This window comes from Triticum dicoccoides, chromosome 6B (genome assembly GCF_002162155.2).
Source record: "Triticum dicoccoides isolate Atlit2015 ecotype Zavitan chromosome 6B, WEW_v2.0, whole genome shotgun sequence".
Classification (NCBI taxonomy): Eukaryota; Viridiplantae; Streptophyta; class Magnoliopsida; order Poales; family Poaceae; genus Triticum; species Triticum dicoccoides.
The window spans coordinates 429,237,629-429,249,012 of record NC_041391.1 but is presented as its reverse complement, the minus strand read 5'-3'; the positions used below and the strand labels follow the sequence as shown (position 1 = coordinate 429,249,012).

At 41.2% G+C, this 11,384-nt stretch overlaps 1 long non-coding RNA gene across 2 annotated transcripts; it reads left to right on the top strand.

The window, feature by feature from the left end:
* Positions 1 to 6,949: 6,949 nt before the first annotated feature.
* LOC119321832 lies at positions 6,950 to 9,994 on the top strand. 2 transcript variants are annotated; one of them, XR_005155235.1, is made up of 4 exons: positions 6,950 to 7,530; positions 7,620 to 7,732; positions 8,218 to 8,309; positions 8,696 to 9,994. It is a non-coding gene; the product is annotated as an uncharacterized LOC119321832 (long non-coding RNA). The 2 variants fall into 2 exon arrangements; XR_005155234.1 differs by having other exon boundaries at positions 8,218 to 9,994.
* The last annotated feature ends 1,390 nt before the right edge of the window (positions 9,995 to 11,384 follow it).

Below are 11,384 nucleotides of genomic sequence, written 5' to 3'. Positions count from 1 at the left end.
AGCATCAAGATCTATAGAGATAGATCAAGACGCTTGATAGTTTTTTCAATGAATACATATCTTGACAAGTTTTTGAAGTAGTTCAAAATGGAACAGTCAAAGAAGGAGTTATTGCCTGTGTTGCAAGGTGTGAAGTAGAGTAAAGACTCAAAACCCGACCACGGCAGAAAATTGAAAGAGAATGAAAAGTCATTTCCCTATGCCTTAGTCATAGGTTCTATAAAGTATGCTATGTTGTGTATCAGACCTATTGTGTACCTCACCATGAGTTTGGCAAGAGGGTACAATAGTAATCCAGGAGTGGATCACGGAACAACGGTCAAAATTATCCTTAATGGAATAAAGGAAATGTTTCTTGGTTATGGAGGTGACAAAGAGTTCGTCGTAAAGAGTTACGTCGGTGCAAGCTTTGACACCGATCTGGATGACTCTAAGTCTTGATCTAGATACACATTGAAAGTGGGAGCAATTAGCTAGAGTAGCTCCATGCAGAGCATTGTAGACATATAAAATTTGCAAAATACATACGGCTCTGAACGTGGTAGACCCGTTGACTAAACTTCTCTTGCAAGCAAAACATGGTCACTCTATGGGTGTTAATCACATAGCGATGTGAACTAGATTATTGTCTCTAGTAAACCCTTTGGGTATTAGTCACATGGAGATGTGAACTAATCACATAAAGATGTGAACTATTGGTGTGAAATCACATGACGATGTGAACTAGATTATTTGACTCTAGTGCAAGTGGGAGACTGAAGGAAATATGCCCTAGAGGCAATAATAAAGTTGTTATTTATATTTCCTTATATCATGATAAATGTTTATTATTCATGCTAGAATTGTATTAACCGGAAACTTAGTACGTGTGTGAATACATAGACAAACAGAGTGTCCCTAGTATGCCTCTACTTGACTAGCTCGTTAATCAAAGATGGTTAAGTTTCCTAGCCATATACATGTGTTGTCATTTGATGAACGGGATCACATCATTAGAGAATGATTTGATGGGCAAGACCCATCCGTTAGCTTAGCACTATGATCGTTTAGTTTATTGCTATTGCTTTCATCATGACTTATACATGTTCCTATGACTATGAGATTATGCAACTCCTGAATACTGGAGGAACACTTAGTGTGCTATCAAACATCACAACGTAACTGGGTGATTATAAAGATGCTCTACAGGTGTCTCTGATGGTGTTTCTTGAGTTGGCACAGATCGAGATTAGGATTTGTCACTCCGATTGTCGGAGAGTTATCTCTGAGCCCTCTCGGTAATGCACATCACTATAAGCCTTGCAAGCAATGCGACTAATGAGTTAGTTACAGGATAATGCATTACGGAACGAGTAAAGAGACTTGCCGGTAGCGATATTGAACTAGGTATGATGATACTGACGATCGAATCTCGGGCAAGTAACATACCGATGACATAGGGAACAACGTATGTTGTTATGCGGTTTGACCGATAAAGATCTTCGTAGAATATGTAGGAACCAATATGAGCATCCAGGTTCCGCTATTGGTTATTGACAGGAAGTGTGTCTCGGTCATGTATACATAGTTCTCGAACTCGTAGGGTTCGCACGCTTAACGTTCGATGACGATTTGTATTATGAGTTTATGCGATTTGATGACCGAAGGTTATTCGGAGTCCTGGATGAGATCACGGACACGACAAGGAGTCTCAAAATGGTCGAGAGGTAAAGATCGATATATTGGAAGGCTATATTCGGACATCGAAAAGGTTCCGAGTGATTCGGGTATTTTTCGGAGTATCAGAGAGTTACGGGAATTCGCCGGGGGAAGTAGTGGGCCTTAATGGGCCATACGGGAAAGGAGAGAAGGGCTCCAAGGGGTGGCCGCACGCCCCCCCCCCCCTGAGCTGGTCCGAACTAGACTAGGAGGGGGCGGCGCCCCCCCTCCTTCCTTCTCCCCTCCTCCTCCTTCCCTCCTTCTCCTACTAGGAATAGGAAAGAGAAGGGGAATCCTACTTGGACTGGGGAGTCCTTGTAGGATTCCCCACACCTGGCGCGCCCCCTAGGGCCGGCCACCTCTTCCCTCCCCTCCTTTATATACGTGGCCAGGGGGCACCCCATAGACAAAAGTTGATCTCTTAGCCGTGTGTGGTGCCCCCCTCCATAGTTTTCCACCTCGGTCATATTGTCGTAGTGCTTAGGCAAAGCCCTGCGTCGGTAACTTCATCATCACCGTCACCATGCCGTCGTGCTAAAGAAACTCTCCCTCGGCCTCAACTGGATCAAGAGTTCGAGGGACATCACCGAGCTGAACGTGTGCAGATCGCGGAGGTGCCATGCGTTCGGTACTTGGATCAGTTGGATTGCGAAGACCTTCGACTACATCAACCGCGTTACTTAACGCTTCTGCTTTCGGTCTACGAGGGTACGTAGACACACTCTCCCCGCTCGTTGCTATGCTTATCCTAGATATATCTTGTGTGATCGTAGGCAAAGTTTTGAAATACTATGTTCCCCAACAAATATATTGGTTAAACTAAGAAACAGTTTGTGTAAATGCTGATCCACTTGGCTCCACCATTGACTATAGTAAACATTTCATGTGGTTATTCAAAATCTTTGAGGTCAGTCTAACTTGTTTAGCTTCATAGATTTTTTAATGAATATTGGTAGGCACACCTAGACTCAGAGATGATAACTTCAAAAGATCTTGATAACTTTTTTAATGTGAAACATAGTTGTGTTGCTCTTGTCGTACCATTTTATTTGAATGTTACGTTCCCAATCAATTACATTCACTATTTCATAGAAATCACAAGCACTGGTCTCAAATACACTGTGATTTTGTGGGAGAAGAAAGGGAAATAGAGAAGAGAGAGAGTCGCAGTTATCGTGCCTTGCCAAATGCAATTGGATGCCTTTTCCTTGTTGACCCCTAACTTTAAGTAGTTGTTGGCGGAGGGAATGGTGGGCCACTCTTGTCATTGACCAATTCGGGCCCATAATATCACTTGTGATGTTGATGATGATCCACAACTATAAGGGATCAATCGTAGTCCTTTGGATAAGTAAGAGTGTCAAACCCAACAAGGAGCAGAAGGGGTTAATAAGTGGTTTTCAGTAAGGTATTCTCTGCAAGTGTTGTAAGACAGTTGCAACAGATAGTTTTATAGTAAAATAATTGGTAACGAGTAACAAGTAACCAAAGTAGCAAGGTGCGGCAAGGTTTCCCAGTTCTTAATATTACTAAGGGCAAGTCGGAAGTACTTCTTATAGTGATTAAAGCGTTCTCGAGGACAAACGGGAATTTTATCTAGTTACTTTCACCATGATTCATTGACTCGCATTCATTGCTTTGATAAATTTTTATGTGGGTGGACCGGAGGTAAGATGTTATTCTTATTTGATCAAACAACCTACTTATGATTATCCCCTCCATGCAAGCATCAGCAAATACAAGAGAAGAATTAAGATAAATCTAACCATGGCATTAAACAAAAAGGATCCAAATTGGCCCCTTAGGGAACATCTCATAAACTAGGGTTTAGATTTCTTTCACCCTCGCAACCCATCATCTATAGGCTAATCCCACAATGCCTTCCCCTAGGCCCAAGCACGATGAAGTGTCTTGTAGTCGACGTTCACATGACACCACTAGAGGAAGAACAACATCAAAACACTAATCAAAAACCAACTTCACAGATTACCTATAACAAGACTTCTCCCGTGTCCTCAAGAACAAACATAACTACTCACAAAGCATAATTGTGTTCATGATCAGAGGAGATAAATAAGTGATTAAAAATCTGAACATATAATCTTCCACCAAGTAAACCAACTAGCATCAACTACAACTTGTAATCAACACTACTAGCACCCCTAGGTACGAATGTGAGGTTTGATACAAAGATTGAAAGCAAGGGAACAAGTAGAGTTTTGAGATGAGATGGTTCTGGTGAAGATGTTGATGGAGATGAGTCCTCCCATGATGAGAGGAGCATTGGTGGTGATGATGGCTTCGATTTTCCCCTCCCGGTGGGAAGTTTCCTCCACCGGAGAGCAAAAGTGATCCTGCCTAGGTTTTTACCTCGAGATGGCGGCGGCTCGTCCTGAAAGTATTCTACTTTTTTTCTAGGGAAAATGGCTTCATATAGAAGAAGATGGGCATCGGTGGACCTCCATGGGCCCGACAAGCGCAATCGGCGTGCCCCTGAGCTTGTGGGACTATGGAGGGTCTTCTCTGGTATCTTTTTCTCACAATATTTTTTATATATTAAAAAAATAAATGTTCATAAATTTTCACATCAATTGGACCTCCGGAGAATAGCTATATCTCCATTGTAGCTTTCTCAAACTCGGAATTCCAGTTGCCAGCAATCTCCCTCTTGTGGTGTATCTTACATTTTAAGAGAGAAAAAGACATTAGAATTGCATCAAAAAGTGGAATATAACTTTATAACAATAAAAATAATAGTAAGAAAACATGATGCAAAATGAACGTATCAGTGGACGATCCTTGCTGGCCGACCGATGACACGGTCATGTCCCTAATTGGTCTCCGTGGCCATGGCCATGCTCACAGCGTCAACTAGAATATTTGGTTGATGTAGCATTGGTCTTCACAAACTCATTTTGCGCGGCTCTGGTACACACCAGTAATGATCTCACCACACATAAGTTGCTTTAAGATTCGGGCCACGGAGAGCTATTATTCCTCCCTTTTTGCTATACAAAATGAATACCAAGTCAAATAGAACTATTGGTCCCCACCATTGTCCTTCATGGAGGCATGGATGTGACAACTCTCTCTCTCTCTCTCTCTCTCTCTCTCTCTCTCTCTCTTCTCTCATACACGCATGCATATATCTGTTCTCTCTCGCTTGCAAATCCATAGACTTTATTTCATCTAGCCAATTAAAAACATTTATATCCTTTAAAACATAGGTTTATTTTTGAAATAATTTATATATTTGAACTAATCATGCCAAGGCCTTTAGAACTAAACCAAATTTGGATACATTTCAAACACGTTTAAATTTCAATGTTTCACATTTCGTATGTGGAACAAACCAACTTCACTTGAAAAATGTGATTTTTGGGAAGCAAGACAGTGGAAAGTGAAATATAGGTTCTGAAATGTGCAACTGCAATACATGTGTTTTTTGTTATTTCAACAATGTGCAATTGAAATAGGGGTGAGGTTTGTGCAACAAGCCACAAGTGACAAGTAGTTTTCTGAATTATGAAATAACAACCATAGAAAATAAAATATAATGTATCATTGTGAAACTGATTATTTGAAATATGAAATAATTTTATTTCCAAAGAGTGAAATAGTTTATTTGAGAAATGTGCAAATAAAATAGATGTTTTTTGTAAAACAAGCCAATCATTCTGAGTTGTGAAATAGTAATCACAAAAAGTGAAATTATAATATATCATTGTGAAACTGATTATTTCGGAAATGTGAAATAATTTATTTCAAAAGAGTGAAACGAGTTATTTGAGCAATGTGCGATTGAAATATATATTATTTTTGTGAAACAAGCCTGTAGAAAGAGAAATGTAGGCTCTAAATTTTGAAATAGTAGCCACATAAATTGAAGTTGTAATGTGACATTGTGAAACTGATTATTTGAAAATGTGAAATAATTTATTTCAAAAAAGTGAAATAGGTTATTTCAAGAATGTGCGATTGAAATAGTTGTTATTTTGTGAAATAAGCCAGTGGAAAGTGAAATATAGGTTTAGAATTGTGAAATAGCACCTACAAAAAAATTAAATTGTAATTTATCAATGCGAAATTGATTATTTCAAAATGTAAAATGTATGTTCGAATTTAAATGTGGTTGAACAATATTCAAGATTGGTCTCATTTTAAAGATTTTGGCGCAAGGAGTTCAAATATGAAAAAAGTTTATAAAATGAATATATGGTTTAAAATATATGGGAGAAGCGAGCGAGAGAGTGAGTCTGCTACATTATTGTTGTCATGCATGTAAAGTACAGTGGTGAGCCTGATACGGAAATACATATATTTCATAAACAAGAAAATTATACAACACATGGGTAATTATACGGTTCGAGGTGTGAGTAGCCGATTGACTAGGCAGGTGCTCGTAGGTAGCTCAATTTTCCTCCAGCAGTCTTGCATGTGACTTCCATTGGATCTCTAATATTAATCACTAAAGTGGGTTTTCGTGCTAAATAATACTCCCTTCGCCCTAAAAATTTTGTCTTTATTTAAACAAATCTAAAATAAGAATTTTGAGATGAAGGAAATAGTACTACTCTGTGTCTCAATTGGGACCTCGGGTGTTCATACTTCAACCATGGCGTACCCATGCTATTATTACGGCCCCATGAGCCAATATGGCTGGCTGAAATCTCAATGAAGCTATCCAGCAATGGCACCCTTTCAGAAAAAAAAATTCCAACAATGACGAGGTCGACCTGATCGATGCTGATCCTAATAATGGAGTCGGCGCAGGAAGATCCGCCATGAGCATACCATATCAATCAATTTGTAGCGTGTCGCGATGGAGAACCTGGCTTCGGCCACGAGCATAGTGTAACCTTGTTGCGGCGCGGACATTTGCGTGGGAATCAGCATTATCCCCTAAAAACTACTAGTAGTAGCCAAAGCCAACCCGTTGGTGACAGCAAATCCCCCGGGCACATAGGAAAAGCTCCGGTTTGGATATTAAGGACAGTAAAACTGAGTCTAAAGCGAGCTCTCACAGCTTGCATTCTTGGCCGTTCATTTTCGCGATCAGACATTTTAAGACCGTCGATTTGGTGTCTAAAGCCACCTCTTGCGCATCTGTTAAACAGTGGCCCAGCTGTCCTAATGGCCTGCTGCTCTGGAGGCCGAAACGAAGCCTTGTGGTAACCTGGTCCAGTTGTCCAGCCCATTCAGCCCACCCACTTCCCTCCCCTTCCCCGTACCCAACCCGCTCCTCACCCCGACCCCTCTTGGCCTTTGCTAGGGCAGACCTAGGTGCGCCGCCGCTGCTCTCGTCGTGCGCGCGCGCGCGCGAGAGAGAGAGAGAGAGAGAGAGAGAGAGATGATGGTGGCAACGGCGGACCGGAGCGGCTCATCTTCACCCATGCCGCAACACCCCAGCAGCTTCACCCATCGGCGATGCGTCCGCCCCGCTCCCATCCTCACTGCCCCCAGCACGTCGCCGCCTTAACCCTGCTGCTGCGCCCACATGGCCCCGACTAGACAGCGGTTTCCTATTCTCCACACGGATCCAGCCACGACCGCGGGATTCGGCATGGTGACCACACCACATCCTCGGCGGCAACCTGGCCCTCCCCAAGATGCTTCACTGGAGGGCGGCGAACTCCCTCCTGCTCCCTCTGCGCTCGTGTCGGAAACGAATCGGATCGAAGGCAGAGCACATAATCTACCGAGTGACCAAATGATTCAGATAGACATTGTCAGGATTTATGAGCTAAACTTATGACCTGCATGAAAAATAATTGAAAGGAATAGTAGTTCCTTCGCCTTCGGCCGGAGCATTTGTGCAGCCTTTTCTATTTGGTAAGTTCCAGAGCTCCCCCATCTTTCCTTCGTCCTCGCATGTGCATGTGTGTTGCTATTTTGATTTGATTCACCTGGTTGCAACTCAGGCATCCTCCCTCTAGGTGGAATGTGCGTCTCTCCTGGCAGCCGATGGCCATCGCGTCTGGGCAATTAGAGCATAGCAATGTCACCTGCCATTCACCCCTGTCCGCGTCCTGTGGTACAACATCCTCGAGTAACTTCTTCTTTCTTTTTGCAAAGCCTGAAACGTGCAATTGATAGCGTATATATGTGCCATATACTGCTACCTTTCCAGCTAACCTATTTGCCAATTCCTTCTGCACATTCTTCATATAAAAAATGATCTCTGGGTTGTAGATATTTTCCAGATGGCTATTTAATGATATACTTTTTTTCCAAGCATGTGGATATTTTCTGTTGTGTGCTTCATGCTATTTAATGATATACTCCCTCCGTTCCTAAATATTTATCTTTTTAGAGATTTCAAATGGACTAGCACATACGGATGTGTATAGACATATTTTAGAGTGTGGATACACTCATTTTGCTCCGTATAGTCACTTGTTAAAATCTCTAGAAAGACAATTATTTAGGAACAGAGGGAGTATGTTTTTTGTCACATGTCTTTGTTGGCTTCTGGAAATAAGGATAATAATTAATAAGAAACCAGTGATTTTGTAACAGAGGCAAATACTGATGGTTGATGAAAATGGTACGCAAGCTGGTCCTGTGCATACGGAACTTTTGCATATGTTTCTTGGGTGGTCCATTCTAATGTGAGTACTATTTTTCTATTTTTAAAATTTAAAGTATGATGGCGAACTGAATGCTGCATTGAGTGAATCATCACAGTAGAACTGGGTGTTGAATGTTTTTAGTTTCTCTTGACAGAACTGGGTGTTGGGTGTTTTAGTTTCGCTCGACAGAGTTTCGCCTTAGCATTTTCAAGTTAATCTAATGTATGTTCCTGTAATTAGAGTATTGATCAGCTCTACCATCCATGGCACTCGAATATGTTCACTCTTTTAAATGATGCTAGGCAGAGTTTTTTCCTTTTCTGTACGTAGTGTAATTGCTCATGTTATGTCCTGTGAGCTTTATGGGCAAAACACAATTGACCACCTTACGGGATGACCCTTTTTCTGTGGTCTTGTGTGAACAGGAAACATAATATCAAGGAACATATATAGATTTCCCAAAATAGCCCCAATTCAAGTGCGATGTTAGATCATTACTTTCTCTGGTCTTTTTTCGAGTCATCTTCGGGTTTTGGATTGCTTGGTCAGCTGGTTGTTAGTATAATCGGGCACCGCCATTCACTGATAATACCCCAAGAGTATTTCCTTCTGGACATGGGGTGAAAACTGTAACCGGGTCAGAGGAATTGCCACCTTTTTCAAGTTGATTCTACAGGTAAGGGAACAAAGCTTGGTTTACTTGTGCCATAGGAATATATTTAATGATATTTTGTCACATGTCTTTATTGTCAGCTATTTAATGATATAATGATATATGTTTAGAGGAATAGCATTGTGAAACGTGGTACTACAGGTAAGGGAACAATCCATAGATGCTATTTAATGATATATGTTTTTTGTCACATGTCGTTATTGTCAGCTAACCACGTTTCATTGATCTTAGGACTTGGTAAAAAATAAAGTTGGAAGTAGTATATTTTTTTGATGAATCATGATATGAATTCATCTTTGATCATACACTTTTGTTAGTTTGAATCAACCAAAAATAAAGTGGCCTAGCTAAATGCAGACTGCCAAGCATTCTTAAATTCCTTAATCTAGCCATGTATCACTAGGTTTTTCAAGTATCCTGCATTAAGGTAGTTTTTTATGCGATTATATAAATTTTCTCTTACTTTTTTTAAATTTATGTGCTTACATTATTTTTCCAATTATTCTTTTTTATTTTATGTAGCATCACTGAAACTTCACTATCTGAACTGATCGAGTTGGAGTATGGTCTTACTACAAGTGTTATAGTCTTGTGATGTACTGTTGCAGTACATTTCCATATGATGATTTCATTTCCATTACTAATGCCGACTTGTTTTAGCATGGTCATGTTCACACATTAGATCTCAATACTGTCTTCGAATTCGAATGGAAATTATTTTTTTCAGACTTCATGCTGCAAATTCTAATCTGAATATTGTAACAAAAGAAACAAAACTTCTCTTTACCTTGAATGACATACTAGGTATCAACTTGTATGCGATCTACCTTCGAGCAAACAAGATAGATAGACTTATGATGGTCGTTTTTGATAGAATTGTTGCTGATGCATGATTGAGGTGCTGATGATAGTTGTAGTGAAGAATGACAGAGAGCTGCTTGGAGGTGGTTGCTAGAGCACAGTGCTATTACGCCGTGGAGAACTACAAAATTGATGTTAAGTTTCTTTATATTTGGTGTTTTTGTTTCACTAAAGCTTGTATCAAGCAATGATGGCGTGATTCCTAAATGGTTTCCTTGAGATTTGTACTCCCTCCGTTCGGAATTAGTTGTCGCAGAAATGAATGTATCTAGATGTATTTTAGTTCTAAATACATCCATTTCTGAGACAAGTAATTCGGAACGGAGGGAGTAGTTTTCTAAGATCCAATTGGTTCCACCGAATACAACCGACCATCATGCCCACCATTTTCATGCATCACGACCGGGATTGAGCAACTGCACTACATTACATACCCAAGTACTTTACTCTATAATCCTGCTACAAATTTTACCATGTAGTTTTATGTTTCTCTGGAAATGACTTCATGCCATATCTTAGTATTCACATAAAATTAGCTACCATTCTTATTTTAAAAATGGGCAGGCACGTTCAAAATGACTTCCATATCTTAGTATACTTATAGAAGTACCTACCATTCTATTTTTAAAAAGGCCGGGCGCTGCAACGCGCGCCTTCCATGATCTAGTATCATACATGTGCTCAGAGCGCGGCTCCGGCAAATTAGGTTGCTTGATGGATCGCGTTTTCGGTTCACTGTTAGTATTTAAATCGTGTGATCAAGGATCATGTTCTTTTCTTTTTTCGGAATCACAGATACATGCATGTTTCCGCATGATACATGTTAGAGTTGTGTCGAATATAGTGTACAAGGTAGGTTATAGTTGGACTATGAGTTGTATCGTGTTTACATAGGATGTGGAGTCGTGTCCTAGTAGGACACTTGTATCCTAGGCCTCTCATATATAGCGGGGGTAGACACACGATGTAACCTATGCCAACATAATATCATATGCGCGCAAGGGGGAGCCGGCGGCGTGTGCCGGCGCCCGGGTGGCCAGAGTGCGGTATTGTGACGGTGTCATGGGGAGGAGCGTCCATAGTCAGGCCCCGGGGATGTAGTCATATCGGTGAACCTCGTTAACAAATTTCGGTGTCGTGCTCGTGTGATTGCTTGGTCCTCGGATGATCAACGGTGGCTTCGGATTTATTCTAACAAGTGGTATCATGAGCTAGATTGATCGGAAGTCAGTTGTGTTGATCTAGAGGAAAACACGTGGAGGTCGTCGATGAGACTTTACAAGATGCAATACATTCGATTGGAGACGTGGCAGCGGAAGTTGTCGTGTCGGCGGATCGATGAGGTTGCTTGGAGCAGAAAGTTTCTTGAAGGGCATGTATCGTGTTTGATAAAAGCAATGGGAAGAGCTACGTGGTGATCTCGGCGAGTTGCGGCAAAGGCGGCGGCGGAACATGCAGGCAGCGGAGTCTTAATTGACTCGTATGCGCCGTGCAACTGTGCGCGCAAGAAGCCCAGGCGGGCCAGCAGTAATGCTACACTTACGTAGAGATGGTTACGTACTTTACGTAATTAGCAACAT